At 49.8% G+C, this 20,742-nt stretch overlaps 1 long non-coding RNA gene across 2 annotated transcripts in view; it reads left to right on the plus strand.

Moving 5' to 3' along the window:
- The window catches only part of LOC141374543 (uncharacterized), a 176,768-nt gene extending 168,555 nt beyond the window's left edge, over positions 1–8,213 (plus strand). The window contains exons 5-6 of one of the 2 annotated variants that reach the window (XR_012381526.1): positions 6,098–6,229; positions 7,904–8,213. This is a non-coding gene — a long non-coding RNA (uncharacterized lncRNA). Of the gene's footprint in view, positions 1–6,097; positions 6,681–7,903 lie in introns of those variants that run through there. The other variant, XR_012381525.1, reaches the window with a different exon arrangement.
- The last annotated feature ends 12,529 nt before the right edge of the window (positions 8,214–20,742 follow it).

Here is a 20,742-nt window from a genome sequence, read left to right on the forward strand (position 1 = left end):
CTGCTGTGGCACCTCTGGTGGCCACAGCAGATGTGGCCATGTAGTGCCTGGCTTGGCTTGCTACGTGCTCCATTTTTCTCTCCCATTCCTTCCTTGTCCTGGTGCGTTTTGTATGGTTCGCAGGGGTTCCCCGGGGGGACTGAGCCTCAGTTGCCTCTACCAGTAACCAGCTCAGTTACCTTTGGGTTGGCCTTTCTCCTTCCCTGTTTCTCTCTTCCCACCATGGCTTTCCCAGGGATCAATTCCCCAAAGAAGCTACCTGCATGGAAGACTACATTTGGGGGACCCAGGCTGACAGCTGCCCTGTGGGATTTCATTTGAGGTTTTATGAATGAATTATTACAACAGAGCCTGACAAGTGAGGAATGGCAGATCCAGTGACATGTGTCCTTAGGCATTGTCTCATGTGCCATTTTTTTTTTTTTGCTCTCTCTTCTTATTTTAAAAATCAGGTTTATTGAGATCTAACTCACACAGCATACAACTCACCCATTTGAAGTGTGCAATCCAGTGGTTTTTAGTATATTCACAGAGTTGTGCAAACATCACCACAATCAATTTTAGAATATTTCCATCCCTCTAAAAGGAAACATGGCGCCCATTAGCAGTCACTACCCATTTCCCCCTCAAACCTGCCCCCCACCCCCAGGCAACCGCAAATCTACGTCCTGTCTCTATAGATTTGCCTATTCTAGAAGTTTCATTTAAAGAAAATCATATAATATGTGGCTTTTTGTGTTTGACTTCTTTCCGTTAGCATAATTCTTTCAAAGTTCATCCAGGTTGTAGCATGGATCAATAATTCATTCCCTCTTTTTTTTTTTTTTTTTTAAATCCCCATCGCCTATTTCACCCATCCTGCAGCCTCCTACCCCCTGGTAACCATCAGTTTGTTCTCTATCAAGAGTCTGTTTCTTGGTTTGTCTCTTTCTCTCTTTTTTTTCCTTTGCTCCTTTGTTTTGTTTCTTAAATTCCACATATGAGTGAAATCATATGGCATTTGTCTTTCACTGACTTATTTCACTTAGCATAATACTCTCTAGCTCCATGTCATAGCCTTTATAATACGGAGGTGTGTTCCCTCTAGACCTGCTTTGTTGAGGGCTTTTATCATAAATGATTGTTGAACTTTGTCAAATGCTTTTTCTGCATCTATTAAAATGATCATAGGGTTTTTATCCTTTCTCTTATTGATGTGATGTATCACACTGATTGATTTGAGAGCAATCCATTCCCTTTTATGGCTGAATAATAATCCATTGTATGGATATACCACATTTTATTTATACCTTCATCAGTTGACAGACATTTGGGTTGTTTCTATCTTTTGCTATTACGAATAATGCTGCTATGAATATTCATGCACAAGTTTTTGTGTGGATGTGTGTTTTTATTTCTTTAGGGTGTATATACACCCAGGACTGAAACTGCTAGGTCAGCTCTCTCTTCTTTTAATTTTTACTTTTATTGTTAGATTAGACAATACATTTCCATGTTATTTCACAGTTTAAAAGGTGCAGAAGAATTCCTGTTCTTTCCTCAGAGACAACCAATATTTCCCAGTTTAAATGTATTTTGGGGGCACGTTTCTAGCATATATGAACAATTATGAATATGTGTTCTTCCTTTTTTTACACAAGTAGTGACATATAATACACACTGTTCAGCACCTTTCTTTATTCATTTAACATTAACTCTTACAGATTATTCCATGTCATTACAAAAAGAACTTTTTATTCTTTATAAATGTGTAGCACTCCCTTGGATGGAAGGAAATAATTTATTTAATTTGAATAATTTATGTCATCAATTTCCTATTAAAAGGCATTTAGTTCTCCCCCAATCATTTGTTATTACAAACAATGCAATGAAAAGCCTTGAAAAAATACCATTTCCCAGGGTGCGTGGATGGCTCAGTCAGTTGGACGTCTGCTTTCGGCTCAGGTCATGATCTCAGGGTCCTGGGATGGAGCCCCAAGTTGGGCTCCCTGCTCACTGGGGGGTCTGCTTCTCCCTCTCCCTCTGCCCCTCCCCCAGCTCGTGTTTTCTCTCTCTCTCAAATAAATAAATAAAATCTTAAAAAAAAAACACCATTTCCCTTATGTTGAGCTCATCCATAGGATACATTTCTAAAAGTAGAAGAACCTTATCAAAAGGTATGTGAACTTTAAAGATTTTTTATTTATTTATTTGAGAGAGAGAATGAGCTAGAGAGAGAGAGAGCATGAGAGGGGGGAGGGTCAGAGGGAGAAGCAGACTCCCTGCTGAGCAGGGAGCCCGACATGGGACTCGATCCAGGGACTCCAGGATCATGACCTGAGCCGAAGGCAGTCGCCTAACCAACTGAGCCACCCAGGCACCCGGTATGTGAACTTTAAATCTTGACACCTAATGCCAAATTGCCTTCCATAGAGGTGATACCAATTCACTGCCCATCTGCAAGGTATGAGCATGCCTATTTGCCCACACCTTCACCAATCTGATGGGTGAAAAATGTGTGATTTTAAATTTGCAGGGTTTTTTTTTTTTAGGTTTTATTTATTTATTTGACAGAGAGAGACACAGTGAGAGAGCGAACACAAGTAGGGGGAGTGGGAGAGGGAGAAGCAGGCTTCCCGCTGAGCAGGGAGCCTGATGCAGGGCTCGATCCCAGGACCCTGGGACCATGACCTGAGCCGAAGGCAGATGCTTAACGACTGAGCCACCCAGGCGCCCCTTAAATTTGCAGTTTTCTTATTATGAGTGAATGAAAGCATCTTCGATTCTCTTTTCTGTAAAATGTTCATATCTTCTGCCCGTTTTTCTACTGGATGTGGTCGTTTTCTTGATGATTTGTGGATGCTTTTTATTTATCAGAGAAACTAGCTCTTTGTCTATAATATGAATGCCTAAAACTGCTTCCGATGAGCTAAGCCTGTTGCTTTTGTAGATTACTGTTCATAAATATGCAGGTTTTTCTCCCTGAGAAGGTATTCTATTGCCCACCCTGTTGACCAGGGGTAGCTGTGACTTGCTTGGGCCAATTAAATGTGGGCAGAAGCATGTTTGTCACTCTGGGCATAAGTTTGAATTGCCAGTGCTCTGCACCTTCTCTTTCCTGCTGCCATGGTAATTGGCATCAGCAGATGATGGCTGTGCCTCCAGCCGAGGAACCCAAAGTGAAGGTGGCAGTGATGACAACATGGGAGCAGAGACCCTGGCCAGTCTGCGAGAGAACATGTAGCGTGGGCAAGAAAGAATCCTTTGTTGTTTGATGCTACTAAGACTTCGGCTTTTTTCTTTTTTTCTTGCTGCAGCGTAACTAGCCTCTCTTGACAGATATAGATGATTTTTGCCACCAAGAAAATTTTTTCATTTTGATGAGGTTAAAACGATCAATTCTTTATTTCAAGACTTCTGGGTTTGTATCAGAAGATCTTTCCCCAGTTCTGGATCATTATTTTAAAAATTCTCCCACGGTAGGTTGAAAATCCATGATTTCTCTCCCAATTAACTCTTTGTCTATAGACAAGGAGATCTGAATCAGGCAGATCTGAATGTTGTTGTTTCATTGTTAAAGAAGCAGGGGTCTGGGGTAGCGGCCGAATCAGCCACCATAACCAATGTTGGATTACGTCTGGCTGCTACTAGGAGACTTGACTGTGGACGCTGACTCCCACTAGGAGCTTGTTCTTTCACACAGAAATCCAGAGTTGGGCATTCTGGGGCTGCAAGGGCAGTACCAAGGGACATCAGAGACTCAGGCTTCTTATGTACTTCTGTTTTACCCTCCTTAAAATGTGGCTTTCTTAGACTTCATGGTCTAAGATGTCTGCAGGAGCTCCAGCCATCAAGTCTGAGTTCCAGGCAGGAAGTAGGAGGAAGAGAGTAGGGTACAAGGGCCTGTGCCAATTGTTCATCTCCCTTTGGAGGAACTTTCTTGGAAGTCTCACTCAAAAACTTTTGCTTATTATCTCATTGCTCAGAATTTAGTGGTAGGATCATGACTTGTTCCAAAGGGGCAAGAAGTGTTTTACTATGTATATATTTTCAAGGAGTGTTTCACTAAGTATATTTGCTGGGCAGTCTGGGTGTTGGTGTGACTGAATGGTGCCACATGCCCCTGGAGTGTGGTAACAAGGTCCTCTGGTAGCCTCAGGGCTTTGGAGGCAGTACCTGCTCCTCAAACAGGAGCTCCCCGGGTGGTGAATGCCGGCAGAAGGCCCCACAACCATCAGCTTGCCCTCCTCGCTTCTTCACCCTTCCCAGGCCGGCTCCGGCTTTGGGGGACTTCCGGGATGTGGCTGCACCTGTGTGGGGGAGAGGACCCCTGGGGGGGGGAGCTGGCCTCGGCTCTGGGAGTCAGAGCTCTGGCGGTCTGCAGCCTGTCCAGCCCCAACCAGCACCGACTGCCTGAGGCTTCCCCTCCCCTGAGCCCATTTCTTTCTCTGTAAACTTGGGTAATGAGAACCACTTCCCAGGGCTGCTGTGATAACAGAATGAAATCATGTCTAGCAAGGCCTTTGGGGTTGCCGCTGTTGACCTTGGGACAAGAAGAGAAGACTGCCTGAGAGTCCCCCCCTCCCCAGCCCTTGCCACCAGGTGGCCCACGGAGCAGGGGTGGCCCGTGTCATCAGAGAAAGGCCCGGAGGAGAAGGGTGTGCCCCTCCCCTGTTCACCTGCTCCCACACTTGCCACTGCTTCCTGACCTTCCTTCGGGATTTCTTCACCAGCTCCACAAAACTGGAGTCACTCACTTGCCATCAGACCCAGCTTCCCTCCCCACTCCAGCCCTGGGGTGGCATCTCTCAGCCAGTGGCCACTCACTAAACTCATCGGCCCCTTTAATACCTTCATCTACTTCATCCTCCCCTCTGCTAACATCTCTAAACACCTCTCTCCCCCGACCCTTTCTTTCTCCCCACCTCCACCCTCTCCCTGACCCGAGGCCCCTCAGCCTCCTGCTCTTAGTCACTCAGGGCCTTGTATTAGTCAGGAGAGGCTAGACTTGCGCCCTGGTAACTAGAGCCTCTCCTCTCAGTGGCCTAATTAGTATATACATGTTTGTTTCTTGTTCACAAAAATTTGCATGACTCTCTAGGACAGCTGTCCTCAGGGATCCAAGTCGCTCAGATCTGGCAAAGGCACCATCTTAACTCATGCCACGTTTGTCACTGAGGGTGAAGAGAGACTAGGGGTTCTGCTCGTCTCTGCTTCCAGCGGAGGCGACACTCAGACCTGCAGCCCATTGGCTACAAGGTGCCTGGCTCTGCCGGCTGCAGGTGGCTGGGAAATGTGGGGAGCACGCATCTGCAGTCAAGGCTCTGTTTCTCGAAGTAACACATGCAGCAGCTGCCTCTGCCAAGAGCCTATGGGAACCTCCTACCAGTTCATATCCCAGTTCCTGCCAGCCCCGCGATGATTTGGCCCCACCTGATGCTCCCCAGCCCATCACCCGCCACTGCTCAGAGTGAACGCTCCACTCCAGGTGTATCGAGCTAAGTCCTTCCTCCAAGCCTCTGCCCACGCCGCTCTCCTTGTTTATGTCTTTTGCTACTTCTTTCCTACATTCTTCAGGGCCCAAGTCAAGGGCAATCTCTTTTGTGAAAAAGCCTCCTCTTGGCTCAGCCCCTAGTGCTCTCCCGCCTCAGAGCTCTTTCTCGGCTTATTTTTAAGCTCTCACTCAGCCCTGAGCATATGTTCCTTCAGTAGCCGGTGTAGATTGCGACCCTTGGAGGTCAAGGGCTGTCTCATCGTCTTTGCCTTCTCAGTAAGGGCTCTCAGTGATTTTAATTCATGAATGGTTATTAAACACCTACTAAATGCCAGACACCACACTCAGCGAGGAGGATGCAAAGAACAAGGAAACATGATCCCAGAAGGAAAGAAACTAGCATTTTTATGTGCCTGCTGTGTAACATTTAATGATTAGGAGAGCGCTCCGTAGTCGGCTTGGGGTCGAATCCTGCCTCTGGTTAGATTAGCTGCAAGACCTCAGGCTGTTACTTAACTTCTTTAGCTTGAATTTTCTCACTTCAACAAGAATACTGATCACTATCTCCTGTATTTGCTTCTCAGGACTGCTGTAACAAATTACAGAAGTGTATTCTCTCTACAGCTCTGGAGACCGGCAGTCTGAAATCAAGGTGCTGGCAAGACTGTGCTCTCTCTGAAGGCTCTAGGAAAGACTTCCTCCCTGGCCTCTTCCTAGTTCTGGTGGCGCCCAGCAATCCTTGGTGTCACTTGGCTTGTAGGTGCATTATTCCAATCTCTGCCTCTGCCTTAATATGACATTCTTCTCTCTCTCTCTCTCTGTATGTCTTCTCCTTTTTTAACAAAGACATCAAGCTGTTGGACTTAAGGCTCGCCCTCATCCACTATGACCTCATCTTAACTCATTACATCTGGAAAACCCTAGTTCCAAATAAGGTCACATTGTGAGGTTCTGGGTTGACATATATTTTGGGAAGGGACACATACTCAACCCACGACACCCACCTCATAAGATTATTGTGAGGATTAAATAAGATGGTGCCTGTAAATCATTTGGCACAATGCCTGGTGCACAGAAAAAACTCCTCAAATGTTACTCATTTTAAGAACAGTATGTTAATCAGGATTACTTTATTTGCAAGTATCAGAAAACCAACTCAGCCCTGGTGTGGCTGGATCTGGGTACTTAAATGAGGCTATTAGGAATCTTTCCCTCTTCATCTCTCAGCTGTCTATGTCGTCTTTATTCTCGGGGCACGATCTCCCAGTGAGGTGGTGAAGACACCCCCTAAGCAGGTCCAGGGCTCCATTTGACTAGCTGATCATCCTCAGTGGAAAAGCAACACTTTTTTTTCTCAAGAGCTCCAGCAAAAGTCTCAGGGCTGACTCTCATGAAGCTAGTCTGGACCATGAGCCCATCCCGGAAACAATCTCTGTGGTCAGGGAGATGAATATCCTGAATGGTGTTGGGGGGTTGGTGAGGGATGGGGTGGAGCGTTAGCCAACGTGGAACCACTTGAACAGCAGGTGGAGGAGGGGTGGTTTGCAAAAGGGAAATCCCAGTGCTGGCCGATCAGATGCTGAGTGGGCAAAAACACAGCTCGTGTTCTATAGATCGTGGCAATGCTGTGTTCCAGCTCCCAGCCCGGTGCCTGGGACCGTGCAGGAGTGTAGTAGGTGCTTACTGAAAGATGGCATGGATGGTGCAAGAAGGAACACGCTAGTCACCAAGTCAATTTGTTCATGTTTTTTCGTTACTTCCCGCAATAGCAGGCAAAGGAGGTATTATTATTTTCAGCTTGCAGGTGTAGAAACTGAGGCTTAAGTGATTGAGGCTTAATTGAGTTTAAGTGATCTGTCCAAGATGACAGAATGAACAAGTGGTGGAGCCAGGATTCAAAGCCAGGTGGGTCTCATTGCAGAGCCCGTGCGCCTTCTGTCGTACCACACTATCTTTGTCCCCCAGACTCACAGCCAGAGAAGAAAGAGTTTGAAGCCATACTATGGCTTTTAGATGCAACAACAAAATAATGCATTTCCTAGTCACCTTCCAACAATTTACCACTCCAGAAGCTCAAACTCCCCTGTTCCTTTGGTCACTTCTTCCAGTGTGTTGCCCTTTGTTAAAAATGGTATATAAGCCCCTGGACTTAACCATCTCTTTGGGTTTTCACTTCTTTTCTGTGAAGCTCCATGCCTGTAAAAATATTAACATCAATAACATTTGTATGCCTTCTTCTGCTATTCTGCCTTTTGTTAGTTTAATTTGCAGACCTCAGGTACAGAACTGAAAGGGTAGAGGAAAGGTGGTTCATTTCCTACAATGATATTTAGGCTGTTTCTAGTTTTCAGCTATTAGGAATAAAGCCACTCTGAATGGTCTTGTCCATGTCCTTTGGTGGACATAAGCCAAAGCACTCATTTCTTTTAGATATACACCTCAGAGTGGAATCGTTGGGTCATCTGGATATCTTCTATCAAACATTTGTTGCTCTCCAACTCTTTCCTCTTGGAGTCCCTCAGATTGTGCAGAACCCCTGCCTGCCTAGACCTCAATAAGCCTAAACGCAGAGGGTTGGACAAAATGACCTCCTGAGGGCTCTCGGCATTTCCCAGAAGGATTTAGCCATAGGTCTCTGGCCCCAGCTCCCGCCAGCGCCACTGTTTGCTCATGAAAATGTTTCATGTGATTAGCCAAGTAATGACATCTTAAAACTGTAGAGCTAATATATTATGTAATAAAACACAGGAGCAAATCTCTTTGACACATACTGGTGATTTACTCTGCCAGCCATAAAGATAATTACATTTCAGGTTGATATATAAAAGGCAGCAGGCAGAGCTTAAGAAGAATTAGCATAGTTTTGTGTCGGACCTCTCCATCCACGCGGACCTGTTCATCATTCCTCTCGCAACCAGCCAGCAAACACTGACTCAGCTGGGCCTGCCCAGCCACTGGCCACCGCTGCCACTAGAACGACCTGTTGGCGGCATTGAAGGAATTGCTGCAGAGGCTTAGGTTTGGGGTACAAGGCATTCATTTCTATAGGCAGCTCTGTAACATTGCAGGAAAGACTCCAGCCTGGGAGACAGTGCACTTGTCTCTGAGCCTGCTATGCCTCTTCCTGCCTTAAGCGAGTCACCAAGTCACCACCCCTCTTGGAATCAAAATATGCCCTGGGCAAGATGCTCCCCCCACTTCCTTGGCCTGTTACCCAGGAGAGGCTTATAATGAATGCTCTGAGCTTTTTAGGACCAAAGCAGAAGTCAAGTCTCTCAGTCTGTTAAGTGTCAGTGAACTTCTAAGGACAAGGGGGCAGGGCATTTGTACCCGAGCCTGTCCTGGTGTCACTGACTTCCGGGATTCCCTTCCCCCATGTTCCCTGCTGCCCCAAACCAGGAGGCAGGGGCCCAGAGGGGGACACTCAGGCAGAAGTGCCCAAACTCCCTGTTTGGAAACAGGAAACTGAGGAAGAGAGAGAATGTATGGCCATCTGTATTTACAGAGAAAATCGGTGTCAGAGCTGAGACAAAAAGTATGGAGCCAAAAATGGGAAGCTTTTGCTACCATGCCAGGTGAGGGAGCCTGGAATCCCCCATGGTATCTGCTCCTTTTACCTTGGCACAAACCAGGATTTCAAAGGGAACTCAGCCCAGTGCTGTTAGGCTCTGGCTTCCCCATCCCTTCTCTGTTGCTCCAATTGGTGGTAGGTTGTTTAGGGGAAGTTCCAGCTGTATGCAGGGGGATGGACATAATGAGCTCTAGAGAGCCTGGTGGCAAATCCTTAGACCTGGGGAAAGTGGGGGGGGGGGGGGGGACTGGGAGGTGATTATGGTTGGAGTAGCCATCCCGGTGAGCCCTCGGGAGCTGGACGCTAGGACTTGCGGGGTCTCCTGCCCTTCCCCCTCTCCTGTTGATCTTCTGAGGCCCTCACCTTTGGTTTTCCACGAGAAAACGTCATCTTACCGAACCCGGGCAGAGCGCCTCCTCCTGGTCGGAGGGGGACATCCTTCAGTGAGCCCCAGGACCTCAGAGTTTGGGAAGCAACACTGCAAATATGGGGTTCATCAGAAACAAAAGCAAAGCAAAACAAAACAAAAAAACCCCACGCAAACAAAAACCAAAAAGCCCCAACGCTTCCAAGGGGTTGGCAAAGCATCCTCGGGGCCCCGGAGCCCCTCCTCCTTGGCTCAGTGCAGGCAAGGCAGGTTTGGGGCACAATTAGGTGGGAGGACTGGGGGGACTGGGGGGTGCGGAGAGGAAGCCTGTTAGCAGGCCCAGAAGAACCACACAGAGTCCCTCCCATGTTCTGGAATGTGCAAACTCAAACACACCTTACACCGCTCAGCATCCTGGCCCCAGCCCCTGCCGAGTCATTGAGGCAGACGGTGGGCGGTGGGGTGTGTGTGTGTGTGTGGGGGGTGCTTGTGAGCCCCGGTGCGGCGGCGGGGGTCCCCAGAAAGCCCCAGGCCCCTCCTCCCGCGCCTTGCCTCCTCCCCCCGCAGACGGGGCTTCGGCGCCGCCTGCCCGGGCCCGGAGTCTGGGCGGCAGTTAGGCGGGAGGCCGGAGCACGGGAGCGCGGGCTCCTTGAGTGACAACGGGGCGGGGGGACCGCGGGGCGTCCATTTGTTCTCCTGGGCGGAGGAGGCACATCGACAGCGCCGCTAACGAGCGTGGCGCCACGTCCGCGGGCTTCGGGAGCCGTCCCAGCGGGGAGCCCGGGAGAAGATGAATCGCGTTGAATGACACAGGACATGGCAGATTGGATGTTTAATTTGGGTATCTCTGTAGAACACCCCCACACCCACCTCCTCGGCTCCCACTTAGCATCCTGCCCGAGAGAAAGCCCTGCTCCTCACAAATTGCCTTGTCAGGCGCCGATAAAATGCCCAACGTGACCGATGTCTTTCTAGATGGGTCCCTCCAAGTGCGGGGGGAAAAGGACCGGCGCGACAGCAGAATGCGCCTTCCTCCGAAGACCGTGCGTGGTGCCGGGGCCGGAGATCTGAGTCAGACACCGGGAGGGACCGCCCGGCGGGTGGGGGGAAGGGCCACCAGCTGGCGGTGGGGGTTCGTTTAGGGGTCCGTCGGAGGCAGGAGGAGGGCCCGGCGACCGCTGCTGGGGTCTGGCGGCCGGGAGGGCCTGCAGGGCGGGGAGGAGGAGGCTGGCCCTGGGTCCTCGAGGGCGGGGCGCCCGGGGCCGGGTGCGGAGGCGGGGCGCAGCCTCCAGCCGCCAGCCAGTCTTCCCGAGACTCCTCTCCCCAGCAGTCTGATCACAACCTGTCAGTCCCGCTTCCCCTCCAGCCTCACCTGCCTCCAGATCTTTCCAAACAAGGAAAGGAGCTGCAAACATGGCAATCACCTTACCTGACAGCAGCAGGGAGCTGCCAGGGCCCAGCTAGGGCTGGAGCCGGGCCTGGGCCTGGGAGGGGGAGCCGCCGGGGAGGGGGAACCGGTAGTGGCAGTTCTCCGGGCCTCTCTGGAGCTCATGCCTCCCCCCCACCCTACCCCCCTGCGCCGATTGTGAGGGTGACCGTGGACACCACTGAGCCAGGCCAGGGCTCAACTTCAGGGACCAGCATCTGAGAGGCCACCTGCTCAGGCAGCAGTTCTGGAAAGAGCCCTAGAGACTGGGGAGAGGGGTGAGACTAGGGCCAGGTATTGGCATTTCTTCGAAGCACTGGTGTGGTGTCACCTGAGTAAGTCCCTTGTCCTCTTCAGTTGTGACACACAGGGGCTGGGGGCCTCCTCCCTCTAGCCGGTCCTTCTGTGGTTCTGGAGATCCCTTAGGAGGACGCTGGGTGGCATTTAGTCTCTGAGGAAACCACACTTGCTAGGCTGTGGAGTGGCCCTGCCCTCTCTTCTTCGCCCCCATGGCTGTTTGGCACCAACTCCGTGGAGCGTTGAGGTGGCTCATCCAGGCTGTGTGGGATGAAGAGGCCTGTGGAACAGACTCCCTGGGCCTGAGTGATCTGGGACTCCTCAGTGTCCCCAGGGGGCTGGAACAAATAGGCTGATGGAGGGGCATCTGGAGCCTTCCCACCTCCCTTCCCATCAGCCTTCGGAGTCTTCCTGCACATGCCCAGGATAGCCCAATGGGAGCACCAGATTCCCCAGAACTGTCTGCCCCTCTTATTCCATGAGCTGGCTTTCTGACGCTGCACGACTCCCTCTGAGCTCTTGAAAGCCTGGGGACAAATAGAAGAGGGGGTGTTCTCCACATGAATGTGGGTTGTTTGCTTCCAATGAAGCCACAGTGTGGATAATTTATCTGCACAAATCGTGACGGATTTTCCATCTGGTCTCACTGAGATTTCCTCTCAAATCAGAAAACATCTACTCTTCAGCTCCTACTCCTCCACCAAGCCCTCCTTCCTGTCTTCGTCTTCCTCCCCTGCAGCACTAGATGCCCCCCCCCCACCCCGTGCCACTCAGGGCTAGCTGACTGGTCCTAGGATGAGAGAGCTGAGCGCTGGGGATGGGGGAGGGACTCTGAGAGAGAAGGGCCACTTAAAATGTTCTTTTGGCTTAAAGCATGAGGTAGGTGGAGAAAGTATCCTAATCAAATGGAAGCTAGGGCGGGGAAGGATGTCACCAGCTCTTCCTGACACATCACAAGAAAGATGTTGTGTCCCGGATGCTGAGGCAGCCCCCAGCAAGCCGTGTCAGAGCTCCCCCTCCCATGCCTCACCCTTTCGGAGTCCTCTGCAGGGAGGAGGGGGGCCTTAAGATCCTCACGTTCTCTGCTCCCACATTGTGTCTTTAGCAAAGTATCTATAGGAGCCTTTACACCTGCATTAGAAGGTAGGTTACCAGGTGACATTGTATGCAAATTCCTGGCTCATCTTTTCTGAAGGTTTTGTAATCAAGTTAAGTAAGACTTTAAAAAATCTAGCTCTGGCCTTTGTTCCCTGGTCAAGTAAGACCAACACTGATGGCACTTGGGGTCTCGGGGGGCCCCGAAAGTAGCAGGCAGGAAGTGCGTACTGGGGCATCAGATGAGGCGACCCTGCCGAGACTCTGGTGGTAGAGAAGCTTAAAAGAAGGCAAGTAACGCAAGTGGCCTTTCTCTTTCCCACCCTCTGCTCCAGGTCGGTGGGCTGGACACCAGGGCTAAGCTTCGGCTAAGCCCAGACGGGACTGAGGGTTGGTCCTCTTCTAAATCAGCCATCTGGGGGAGCAGATTACAGAGGCAGGCCTGAGGGAAGGGCTGCAGCTGATGTGAGCAGTGCCCCCCCAATCCCAACGCCATCCCTCTGGGGGGGCTGCTGGTTAATGGGTGCCCATGTTTCCTAGCCACTCGCTCTCCCCTGCCATCCCCACCCTTAGCAGTGCTTGGTGGAGGCACATAAATGGGCCTCTGGATTGGAGTAGGTAAAGGAGGAGCTTCAGCTTGGGGACAGAAGAGAGAGGAGAGGAACTGAGGCTGCCGCTCCTCCCCTCTGCCCAGCCCGAAGGGATGGAGCAGAAGCTCGAGAGATGTGCAGTGGGAAGATCCGAGTCCTCTTCCCTGCTAAGAGTCCCCTAACTTCATTTAGCCTTAGTTTCTTTTTTGCTGTTGTTGTGTTTTAGCCTTAGTTTCTTATCTATAAAGAGGCAGGCTGGCGAGAGAAACACTGGGCTGGAGGATTAAAGGAGCTTCAGCACGGGAAAGGACCCGATGTCTGCAGAGCAGTGTGCCAATGTGAATTATTATTGCCATCCCCATTCCTATGTAGCAGGAAGGGAGAGCCTGGCCAGGCCGCTTTGCTTCATAGCAGACATGGCTCATCAAGCCACCACCCCACCCAGACAGGTGCTTGGTCCATGGTAAAAGGTGAAAGAGCAACCACCACCAAACACTGGGGGTGTGATGCTTATCCACAGGGGTCCCTCTCCATCCAACAGGAGGCTCTAGGACCTAAGCCAGGTGAGGACCCTCTGAGCACTCATGGAGGCTTTCATGGGCTCCTGCAGAAGGGAGGGAGGCTGGAGAAGGGGAAGTTCTCCCCAAAGAACAGGTTAATACGAACTGAGCCACCCCATGCCAACCAACGTGGTTAAACATCCCCTGGGTGCCCATCCTGAGCTGAACGCTTAATAGAACCTACAGAAACTCTGAAGGGTTTTACAGACCAGTTGAGACAATAAGGTAGCCCTTCAAGCAGGGAAATAATTGGCCACATTCCCAAGTGTAGAATGAAGGAAGCTGTTCACCCCCCAGGCCCTCCCTGCAACAGTGGCCCTCTTTGGGGGAAGTGGAGTCCTCTTCAGCTGGGCAGGGAGCTCTAGAGGCTGGAAGAGGGGGACATGGGGTGCCAGGTAGCATGCAGGCCTGGCTTCTACCTTTCAACATAGTTCTCTGACACCAGCTGGCTGTCCTACAATTCAAATCAGTTCTGACATGTCGCAGGTCACGGGGCTCCGTCCCACGAGACTGCCCCCACCCCAGATGCCCGCTGCAAGTCCTGGGTCCCTGAGCCACCCACACTTCTTCCTGGCTGGCTATTAATTCTGGTGTTCCCACACTGACCCCCACCCCTTTCAGGTTCAACAGTTTTCTAGAATGACTCAGAACTCACTGAAAGCGGTATGCTTGCGATTATCGTTTTATTATAAAAGAGACAAGTGAATACCTAGATGAACAGGTGTAGGAGGTCAGGTGCAGAAGGACCCCAAGCACAAGAGCTTCTGCCCCACAGTGTCAGGGTGTATCTCCCTCCCAGTACAGCTACGTAGACATATTTGCCAACCAGGCAGTTCTCTGAGCCTCGTGGTTCAGTTTTAATGGAGGTTTTATTACTTAGGCACGATTGATTAAATCATCGGCCACTTGATTGAACTCCAGCTCCAGCCCCTCTCTCCTCCCTGGAGATGAAGGCTTCAAGTTTCCCTGCTCACTTGCAGTTGGTTTTCCTGAAGACCAGCCCAGCCCTCATTCTGAAACTATCTAGTTCCTCCCCGTGAGTCATAGCATTAGCATAAACTCAGGTGTGATTGAAAGAAGCATGAAAGAGGCAAGTTATGAATAACAAAAGGTACTCCTAGCGTTCAGGAAATTCCAAGGGTTTTTGAAGCTCTGTGCCAAGAAGGGAGGACATAGACCAAATCTTTTTTTTTTTTTTTTTTTTAATTTGAACACAACCTTCCTACTCATGAAGGGTCCAGAGCCTGGCTGCGATGGGGGAGAATCGGGACAGTGGTAGGGGTTGGTGGCTTCACGGAGGAGCAGCTGAAAGAACTGGGGGGTGGGAGGTTGAAGAAGAGAAGTAGGAGGAAGACAGGGTCAGAGATAACCTTTAGTTAGCTAGAGGTCTGTCCTGGGGAAGAGGAGGCTCTGCAGGAAGGAATCTGGACCAGGGAGTAATAGAGAATCAGTTTTTGGCGGGAGCTTCCTGGCAACAGGTGGGCTGTGTTGGGAGGTAGTGAACTCACAGCGCTGGAGAAATTTGAACCAAGATGAATGCAAGTTCCATGTGAGCAGGGACACAGATGTGATCTCTGCTGTATGCCTGGGACCTGGAGAATTATCAGGCAAAGAGTAAATATTTGGTAGATATTTATTTGTCAAATACCCATTTGTCAAGGCTAGAGAAGCTAGATTAAATAGCAGGAAGGCACAGGCCCAGGGAGAAATCCTTAGAAGTTCCTACCATATCCAGCCATTGTGCTGTTTGCTGTGGTTTTTTTTTTTTTTTTGAGGCCAAAAAAAAAAAAAAAAAAACCAAAACAAAAGCAGGGGGGAAAAAAAGGAATCTTAAGCTCACAGTTAGTGGAGAGAAAGACATGTATATCTAGAAAGAAGTTCAATAAAGAACAATGCAGTTCCAGTTAAAGATGGCAAGTTGAAACCATCCATTGGTTTGTATCTTCTCAAACCCCGTGAAAATGGGAATAAAGGGATTTTTATTAAGAACCATGGGCCCATCCGTTCACAGGTGAAAGGCAGGTGGAAACTTCTAAGTAAAGATAGTGAACTGAAGACACCCACTTAATTTTGCTTTTCTTGAAAACCCTACTAAAGGGACCATAAAGGGATTTTTGAAAAGTCAGAAACCCACGAGGATGGAGAGAATGGGAGGGGTGAAATCAGCAACAGAAGTACAGAAACTAGAAAGCAGTGATGAGGGGACCTAGCTGAGGGGAACTGCTGAGGGGGCTGGTGCTGAAAATCCACCCTCTCCCCCCACCCCTCCACATCCCTCAGGTCTCACTGGAAGTGGAGCGAGGGAGGGAGCTAAATTAGGAATCTTGGTTGAAAATGGAGAACTTTGATCTCTGGTTCCCCTCCCTGAATTTGTGCAGGTGGATAGTTGCCCTTTCCCCATGCCGGCAGAAAACTGAGGTTTGTTCCCAGAAATGGTGAAATAGAGGGTCTTGGATTGGGAGACCAGGTTGAGGATGGATACCATGCTGAAAAAGGGGAGGGGGTATGCAATGAACTCCTGTATATAGGACACTGAGAACTCCACATCCCTCTTCCTAGAATGTGGGTGGCCAGGGCTTCTCTGGAGACTTGAGGCAGGAGACCCGGGAGGTTTTCCCTGGAGAATCCCATCAGCTCAAGAGGGAAGGCTTAAAGATACAGACGTCAGGGGTTCCCCAATTAAACAGCCAATCACCTACATGAATCTCACTGTCAGCGAGTCCCATTCACCTACTAAGAACTCCCAATCAGCATTGGGTGCTCTACTCTTATATTGTTGCTGACAACCAAGGAGCGCGATTTATATGAGGAGAGTCGCCAATGTGACAGATAGGGGCCAAGACAACCAGAAAGAAGCAACTCAGCAGAAAGATGTACTACACAGGAAGAGGAAAACAGCAGAAAAGTTACCATGAGTATCCTACATGAGATAAGTGAGGATAATTACAGGAAATAAGAAATGGATGCTATAAAAAAGGATAAAAAAAGAGTTCTTGTAAATTAAAAATATGATAGCAGAAATGAAACATTCAACAGACGCAGAAGAGGATAAAATCTAAAAAGTCTCCCAGAAAATAGAACAAAGAGGACAAAGGCAGAGAAACCAGGAAAGATAAGAAAATTGAAGGGGCACCTGGCTAGCTCCGTTGGTGGAGTTTGTGACTCTTGATCTTGGGGTTGTGGGTTTGAGTCCTGTATTGGGTGCAGAGATGATTTAAAAATAAAATCTTAAAAAAAAAAAACAAAAAAGAAAAAAATTGAAGTTGTAATTTGGGAGGTCCTTTACATGAATCAAAGGGTTTCTGGTAAGAAGAAACAGAAAGGAGGAGGTTGGGAACCAACTAGAGCCGCTCCAGGCCTGAAGGATTCAAGTTTCCCTAATGAAAAGGCCCACCAAGGGTGTCTGGGTGGCTCAGTCCTTAAGCATCTGCCTTCGGCTCAGGTCCCGCATTGGGCTCCCTGCTCAGTGGGGAATCTGCTTCTCCCTCTTCCCCTGCTTGTGTTCCCTCTCTCACTGTGTCTCTATCAAATAAAAAAAAAAATCTTAAAAAAAAAAAGAAAAGGCCCACCAAGTGCCTGATAGTGGAAAAATCACCAAGGCACAACTTTGTGAAATTTCAGGACACTGAGAAGAGATTCTATAAACTTCCTGCAAAGGATCAGACCTCAGATCCTTTGCTCACAGGTGGAAAATAAGATGGATTGTTGGGGAGACAAAAAAGCACGCAGAGGGATCTGGACTTAACCTGGGGGGGCTGGAGTGACTGGATCTTGCTTTTGGTGTGCCTGAAGAAGGTGCACCGGCCCCGCCAAGAGCAAGACAAAGCCAGAGGAGAACCTGGAGGCAGGGAACCTGTCAGTGACTTCAGAAAAGCAATGATAGGCTTGAGTGATGGCCAGGGGCATGGAAGGAATGGAGGGGGGTGGGGTGGGGGAAGCAGCTTTGTAAATTGAAGGAGAAGACCTGGTGATGACTGAAGGGAAGGGATGGAGGGAGGAGCCTGAGGGGGAGACTCGGGAGTCCGAGGGTGGAGTCATGGAGAGAAACAGGAGCGGCTGGAACTGGGAAGTTTCGGCAGTGTGCGTGGCAGAGCGAGGGGCTGACTCCAGCAGGGGCTACTGTCTTGGCTGTTGCCGTTCTAGAGGAGATCTCCCAGATGGTAAGACAAAGCCCAGCATGACAACTGACGTGTCTGGGGCGTTGCACTTAGAGTCCGTTCTCAGACCTGGCCTCATTCAGCATTGCCCGGTGGGGAAGGCAGGCACTGTTCTCCTCATTTCACCAGTGGGGAAACTGAGGCTCCCAAGAGGTTAGATGACTTACTCCATGAGCTCATAATCACAGCTCATCTTTTACCCCCCAATTCCATAGCTTGCCCCAACCCACCCTGGTAGATGATAGAAGTGGCATTTGCCTCTGAAGGAGGCTTGTGGACGGACAGGCATGGAAGGTCCGGAGGATTGAGTACCCCTGGAGGGGAGGCAGGAGAGGCAGAGGAGGAGAAGGAGGGCCCAGTGACAAGAGAAGGAAGTGGCTACACCCACGGGAGAGGAAGCCCAGGCTTCAAGATGACGTTAGCAACAAAAACATAGGCAGATGAGGTGTCTCGGGCTCCTGCCCTGTGCCAGGTGCTGCGCTCAGCCCCTCCCTTGGTCCTGGGCCAGCTCCTTGGAGTAGGGATGAAGCCCTCTCCAAGGTCATTTCATCAGTGGGTGATGGAGCCGGGATTTGAATCCAAGCATCTGCCTCTGAGACCTGGAAACCCAACTCTGCCATGTGCAAGGCCTCTGTAGGGGACAGGGGTGGTATTTTTCTTATTGAAACATCTTTTTAGGGGCACCTAGGGGTGTCGGTTAAGTGTCTGCTTTCGGCTCAGGTCATGATCCCGGGGTCCTTGGATCGAGCCCTGCATTGGGCCCCCTGCTGAGCGGGAAGCCTGCTTCTCCCTCTCCCTCTGCCCCTTCCCCCAGTCCTGCTCGCTCTCTCTCTCCCCCAAATACATAAATAAAATCTTAAAAAAAAAACCCAAACCCACATCTTTTTACCATTAAAAAGACATATTTCTTTTTTACTGTTTACCCAAAGTAGTGATGATCATCATACAAACAAGGAAAAGTAAACCGTTCTTGAGAGATAATGGAACTTCCCATCCCCTCTTCCACCCCTAGCCTTTTGTGCACTTTTTGTGCACTCAGCCTAGTGAGGGCAGGAACCGGACTGCCTGGGACCCCCAGATTAGAGATTTAAGCTGGAGACCCTGGGCAGGTTTCAGAAAGGGTATACATGGTTGCACTGGTGTACAAAGATTTGTGTGTCCGTACATTTTCCTCTGTGCGGACAGCCATTCCTCAGAAGCTGATCAGCGCCCTGGTACTGCCTCGCAGCCTGGCCTGCTTTGGGGTGTGGGGACTGCCTGGGTAGAGGGGAGAGTGGGTGGGAGAGAATTCATTAAAGTGTGGGCACGCATGCTCGCACGTTTGTGAGTTTCATTGTGTGACTCTGTGTGCAGGCCTTGTTTGTGATTATGAACCGTGTGTCTGTGAACAGATAGTTGTGTATGTGGAGCCTGTCAAACAATGTGTGTGTGCAGGTGTGCGTTCGTGCATACACGCATGTGAGTTTGTATGTCGATCAAAGTGTGGGATGTCTGTTTTGTGACTGTGAGTCACTTGTAAGAGAGCAGATTTATATAAACACGTGTGTAACTTATGTGAATGTGTCCGTGGATGGAGGTGTGAGGGGGTGTGTGTGGTTATAAATCCTGTGTGTTGGGTAGGTAGATGTGTGTGTGTGTGTGTGTGTGTGTGTGTGTGTGTGTGTGTGTGATGGTACCTGGGAATGAATGAGTACATGGGTCCAGGTGTGTATGTACATTCCGTATGTGCTGGGAAGGAGGGACATCAGGGATTTGGGCCGTTTTCCATCCCCCACCCCCAAGCCGTCGGGTCCTGCTCTCATTTGGGTCTAGAACAGCAAGTTAGAGAGAGAGGAGAAGATCCTTTCAGCTGCCTGTCACCTGTCCAGGGAACAGTGACAAGAAAATGTGCTTGTTTATATCCAAATATCTTAATAACCATCAATTTCACGTGTATCGGGGGAGGGGTGGGGACAGGCAGTATTCACCTTGAAGGACACCCAGATATTAAACTCAGTGTGCAAGTTAATTCGGGAGCCCCCAGGCTGAAGGCTGCTGGAGCCAGACTCCCAGGCCACCCGGAGATCTCGGAGCACCATCTCCTTTTTCACTCCTTTCTCCCTTACATGCCTTTTAGCAGAGCCTTGGAATAACATTAATTTATCCAAGGCGTGCATGCCATAAGTTACTTTTTTAATTATTATGATCAAAATATTGCTTAAAATTGATGCCAGCTGCATGTGTTTCTGTCAGAGATCATAATTGCAATTGTAAATTGGGGAGCAGCGCAGAGCCGGGAGCTTCCCTGAGTAACGGCCCCTATACCATTATAGAGAGGTGGATAAAAATAAACCAGCAGATCGCGAGGCAAAAATACGCCAGTGCGAGTTAAAAGGATAATTAGCAGAGCAGAAAGGGAAGACGCCAGGCTCCGTTCGGAGGCTCCCTGGCTGAGACTGGGTACTGTGTGGGGGTGGTAGAGGTCGGGGATAGGGGTGGTGCAGAGCCTGGGATCCAGAGGGAGGGTCGGGGTGGGGAGTGGGGTCTGCGAGGGCGGATGGCGGTGGGAGAGTGGGATCCAGCAGGGAGGAAGGGGTTGGAGGATGGAGAGGCAGACAGGCGGGGTTCCCTCTCTGGACCCCAGCTTCTCCTGTAAACTGGAGACGCTAAAAACACTTATAGTGGTTCAAACCAGATGATGCATGGGACAACTTTCCAGAACCCCAAAATTCCATATCTCAGTAAAGGGATTGTTATCGATGCGGCTGGAGAGACTGGGTGTTTTTGTTTTTTTTTTTTACCTTCTGGGTCAGGAACTGGTTAGGTTGCCTTTAAAAAAGAGGCTGTGGGTCTAGGACCAGAAGGCTGCCTGAGAGCATGATGGTTAGGGGCAAGAGCCTTGGACTTCTTTCATTCCTTCCTTCATTCGACAATGGAGACTATGTTCTGGACCCATTCTAGGCAGGCGGCAAAGGCATGGCAGCGAGCCACGCTGGGATCCCTGCCCTCGTGGCGTTAACATTCTAGTTGCCGAGCCCATAAACAAGCTAAGTAAACAGTGTGATTTTATAGAAGTAAGTTCAATGGGCCAGTTACTTAACCCAGCACTACACGACCTGTGTGACTTTGCGGCACATGCCATTGTCATCATAGCAGTACTAGCAGTCACAATAGTTCCCAATTATGTCGCACCTGCCATGCGCCAGACATTGTTATTCTAAGCACTT

The sequence above is a fragment of the Callorhinus ursinus genome, unplaced genomic scaffold (genome assembly GCF_003265705.2).
Source record: "Callorhinus ursinus isolate GAN/ISIS: 27379988/994484 unplaced genomic scaffold, GSC_fseal_2.0 scaffold19, whole genome shotgun sequence".
Taxonomy (NCBI): domain Eukaryota; kingdom Metazoa; phylum Chordata; class Mammalia; order Carnivora; family Otariidae; genus Callorhinus; species Callorhinus ursinus.